This window comes from Lineus longissimus, chromosome 3, assembly GCF_910592395.1.
Source record: "Lineus longissimus chromosome 3, tnLinLong1.2, whole genome shotgun sequence".
In the NCBI taxonomy this organism is placed as follows: Eukaryota; Metazoa; Nemertea; class Pilidiophora; order Heteronemertea; family Lineidae; genus Lineus; species Lineus longissimus.
The window spans coordinates 11,978,617-11,984,329 of NC_088310.1; positions in this window are offsets into that span (position 1 = coordinate 11,978,617).

The following is a 5,713-nucleotide window of genomic DNA, read 5'->3' on the forward strand; positions in this document are numbered from 1 at the left end:
GCTTTACTTTGGCTGAGAGATGTGCAAAAATCAAACAGAAACAGACAATTTAATGTTAGTTGTCATGTGTGACCTTGAAAGATAGGTCAATTTAAAAAGGGGTAACATATTATTGGAAGTTGTCATTAGGTTCTCATACGAAATTATGGTCAACCCAGCCAGTCACCGGACTCAGAGGTACATGCATACTTTAATTCAAATCAACGGGGTAACATATTATTGGAAGTTTGGTCATTAGGTTCTCATACGAAATTATGATCAACCCAGCCAGTCACCGGACTCAGAGGTACATGCATACTTTAATTCAAGTCAACACTGCAGTCAGTTCGGTAAAACGTACGATAATTACCAAGCCTTAAGGCCAATTTACGCAATTCAACCCTGTGACCTTGAGAAGTGGGTCAAACCAAAGTTGCATAATAAGTGATGTATCCTTGCTAGGTGATCATACTGTAAATTTTTTTTCAACTCACAAATAAACAGGAATGCTGCACTTTTCAGATTTTTTCAGTTTTTGCTTCCTAGGTGATCATACTGTAAATTTTTTTTCAACTCACAAATAAACAGGAATGCTGCACTTTTCAGATTTTTTCAGTTTTTGCTTCCAAGTGGCCAAGTCGAGATTTATATCGAACCGATATCGGTGCCCAATGGTCAATTGACCGATTGGGGGTCATGCACAAGTTTCAGACCCATATCCTCAGGTTAAGAAACGTGTCATATGCACTCGAACAGCCAGTTTTACGGCAGCAACTATAGGCCAAATAAAAAACATGATGATATGTGATGTATCCTTGCTAGTACCAACCACAGGGGTTTTATCAACAACGAATCAACAATAAGCGAGATATTGCACTTTTCAAGCTTTCGTTTTTGGCACATTGGTGGTTAAGTCATGACCCAGACCAGGCCAAAATTTACTGACTGTCAGGGATCATCAGACGCAGGGAGTCATGTGTGACCAAGTTCATAGCTTGAAAGGCCACGTGACTGTTTTATGAATTGTCCACGGACGACGCACTACGGACACTGCATTATAGTATTGACTCACAGCCAGTAAAAAACCCAAAATTGATCATCCAGCTTTCCCAGGCTTCATTGATGAAGTCATTGTTTTTTCCTTATAATTTCTGTGCCAATCGATTACGCGTTAGTCAGTTGATGTTCTAACTTGACTTACAACAGATAATCTTGAGCGGCATGATAAGGCAGGCGTTTTCTCTTCAGTCTGAGATGCATAGCCTCTTGACAAGCTCATTAGACTCATCAACCAACTAATAAGTGTTGTTCTGTTTATGTGCCAGCGGAACGGTTTTTGAGAGAATGTCAATACTAAGTTTGGTATCTAGGTGGTTTCATTAATCGTGCCTTTTTGTCCATCGAGTGCTGCATGAGAATGCAGCATCGCGATTCCCGTGTGAACAATCAGGTTCCTCGATGCTGCATTACGTAGTTAAACTTAAGCTTGTTCATGTTCTTCATAGACCAAACCTCACCAAAACTGATTTGAAGTCATTATTCTCTTAAATTTCAGCACACAGTGATCATGGTATTAGAGTTGATGAAGGGGGTAGCTACGACTACTCATAGTTATGTTTCATGAAACGACTTCGTAGAGCCCCCGGAATATCAGTAATCTCCAAATTCATTTGCATTATAGGGACATAGTGAAATTACAGTTACTATTGTTGTACATCTGCCAAAGTATCGAGGAGGATGTTCAAACAGAAACATCTGAACATGTGAGAGTACAAAGATAACAACGGTGATTGCAAAGTCGATCTTGAACACTTAGACTCTGTTTTAATTGGAGTTAAAGGAGTTCTCTTTGGGTGCGAGTAGGCGCACTGATACTGGGGTACCTGCAGCGGCAATAAACTTGTCATTGCTAGAATTATTCACTGCTTGCCTTGTCGCAACAGTTCTGGCAGTTTGAGTATCGTTGTGTGAGAATTCGCACATAGAATGATATAACATTTAACAGTTGACGTCATGCGCCGCCGCCGTGTTTTGCGGCAATGAAAATAACTTATTTTTGAATTCACTGCAGTCTCATATCATTTAAATAGCTGACGATATCTATCTACCAGAGCGCCCTTAGCAGTCGTTTAATTGACGCCTATATGACGCATCAAAATAAGCAAGCAGTGTTCGATCCTTTAGTGGTCGTTTTTCATGGAATACTCTTTAAATTCATCTTTCTTTCAAAACGTCGAACTCAACATTACCTTTTGGCACCATATTGAGGTTAATGCTACTGCGCTGCGTCTTTAATACATTTTGGTCAAAAGCGATTCTATATCAAACGGATATGCGTTGTCTAGTGAATGATCAGGCTGCAAGAGCAGACGATGCTCAAGACCTATGTTCTTTTACAACAAACATTGGAAACCACAATATCAAACCTCTTACGTTTCTCCTCGGTGAAATTGATATCAGCTTGCTCGTGAAAGCGAAAATACGAGCGAAGTCGAAAACCGTTTTAAACCCTTTAATTACACTGTGTAGAATTGATTCAAGTAATATGAGAACCGTGAAAAAACACAAGGAAGCGCGCTCTGCTCGAGGGTTATTTTTCTTCCCAAGAAGCATTCCGTTCCTGTGCATCGCGCCATGAAATTGGTTCGTTTGGTATACGAAGCGAGGTGATGGCAGCCGTGGAATTCCCGGGGCATTGACATAGAGTCACGTACCAGAGGCATGAAATCGAGGAAATTGTAGATGCTAAGATCAACAGATCAGGTTCTCACCATAATATTGTTATCATAATCAGGGGTCTCTCTTGCTCATAACTATTTGCTGTTAGCTTCATATAATTTGAATTCGTCTCACATCAAGATTATCTGAATGAGCAATGCATAACGGACACAATGCTTTATATGAATAGATATTCACCTCGGGTGAAACTTAAGACGTAACATAGTATTTGGTGGAATGGATTTCCACTTCACCAGAGTAGATCATCATAATGCATATAATCGGTTCGTCCCAGGAGAGAGCTGCAGAAAATATCCTACACTGTACGTTGATTCAATACAGCACAGATTTGCCACTTTATACACATTACGCATGCATCTGAGATGAAGGGGGAGATCATCTGCGTCTTCATAGCTATGTTTGCCAAATTCAAGAAAAAACAAAAACATATGTTTTATGGATTTATTTGCAATAAAACATGCCTCATCTCTTGTGGTCATATCCATCCTTATACATGTATGTTCAGTAATATCATGAAAAGTAACACCAACGGATCGCCAGGGACTCGACTATACCCCAAACATCGTCTACCAAGAAATACTGTAATGCAAACTTGTCAACACCACCTTAAAGACAATGCATGCGCCTCAAAATATGCCCGCCACGGTTTATGCTAGTAATATGAAATGAGGAATCTCATGAATTTTCCTAAAAAGATCAGAGACCAACAAAAAAAATGCCCGCCAAAACTTTGGTCAGATCGATCGAATATTGTTCATGGGACAAAAACGGTACAACACATAATCACTGCAGGCACTGTATTTGGGTAATAATCCTTATTCAATTTATTGATTTGACCTCTGTCTGACATTGCAATTATTGGATTAGATTTTGAAACTACATGTACTGTTATTTGCATTTGGGATGTTATGGGCCTCAGATTGGCACGGATGTGACAAAGGTCCATATAATAATGTGTCTGCAATATATAAGGCACAACCCTTGAGCTACATGTCAGCCTACAATTCGTCAATATTTGGCCAATCAGCAAATTTTTCATTTTGAAAAAACTCTACTCAAAGATTCCGTATAGTTTGAATGACTCTGAGCATTACATATGAAAGAGTATAGTGGCACGAAGTGCATGAACAGAGGGTAAAGAGTTATAGAATTGACGTGGCTTTGAATATCACCATGATAATAGGTGTGTAAGTAGACACGGCTAGCACAACTCAGATGGCATTGGATCTCAATTTAAGAAAAATTGCTGATAGGCCACTTCGTGAAATCGTGGACGAATTGTGCTCGCTTTTTGTGGGTCACCCGACAGCCGCATAATTACGTACGTTTTAAGGGTTATATGTACTAACCATCTGGTGTCATGTGGCGAGTTTTTCATGATTGATATTTTTTTACAGTTGCAACCGTTGTAAATTATAGTGCAGTCGTGGACCATTATCACTGAAACAAAAGAAGCAAATTATTTTGAAACACCAGGGTGCCCCTACTTTCACAGTGGCTCCTCCTGTGATACAGCCTCCTCGATGAAGCCTTCTAACCTTGGCTCTCTCTTCGATTGATGACAAGTGAAGTGCGATGGTTTACTGGATAAGGTGGTCACTCTCAACCCATGGGTCATGAGCTCAACCTAATTCTGGTTGCCACTTTGTCCTTCACTGGGTGAGCGCAAAGGGTTGCGGATTGCTGAACAAGAGATAGCCTCAGTATTTGAGATATAAATTGACAACTGTTGTAAATCGCTTTGGCGCGCACCCTCATTGGAAAATCCATTATTATCATTTAACGGATCCCCGAATGTCAGTATTTTGTGGCATGACCTAATTTTGTTATTTTCCCACATTATTTCCATATTTCTAAATTACTAGAATGATGCAAATCCCGAATAATAATGCATTACTCCAAGAAAAAAGCAAGGTTCCCAAACCAGTTTCGTGACATCATTGAAGATGTTTCTTGAAAATTCATCATGAAATAGTCTTGAATTCCTTATGCGTTCTTTTCATTTGCTTTCAACACCCTCTCATCGTGGGATGATATGCGCTGATCGAGTGTCATTGGTAATATTCGAATTACGGACTATGGCCGACTGATGACATGTTATAAAGAGGATTCTAGTTCTTCAATATAAAATTTTAATTCTGGATAGCCCTCGATTATCCGCTGCCATGCAACTCTGTACTGGACGATTTATCCTGCAAATCGTACCAACTATCCGTACTATAGCCATGTCAATCAGATGTCGATCTCGTCCAATCGAGGCTGTTATCATTCTCTATGGTAAGAAGAGACATTGTTGAAATCCATGGATACGTCATGACCGCCAAACAGATGAACAATGACAAAGCTGGACTGATTTCCGAAGTTGATAGTCGCCCTCACATAGAATCATTAACTGTATTGTTCCAATTTCTAGGCTTTCTGTACGAATTGTATTCATGGCTTGTTCTCTGAGAATAATGTTGTGCAATGCACAGGGTGCCAATTAACCACTTTCGTCTAAAGTTTCGACATACTGCTACAAACACTGCTTTAAAATATAAAGTTTAGTGAAGATGGGTAAATAAAATATTGTCACTTCTGCCATCAGATAAGGGAGAGTAACATTACAACACCGTTCTCGAGCTACAGGCCAACACAACATCAAAATTGGCCTCATAATTGCCGACATATGCCAGACGTAGCATGGGAACGCAGGAAATGCCTTGACCATGTTAACAGTGTTATATGCACGTTCCCTACGGTCGAGTCACGGCAGAAATGATATAAATCTATCGAGTTGGGGGGGGGGGGGGGGGCACGGGAGTATTGGCAATTTGCTAGTACATTACATTCGATACAGCTGAAGTTCCATTCCATGTGTTCTATAATTCGATTGCCGTTTATAACACCTTAGCTGAAGCAGCACTTTTGAAAGCGACATCATCAACGTACGTATACTTTAAGCAATGGTTAAGTAGAGGTAAAAAAGTAATGCAAGACAAATTTAAATTTGTAG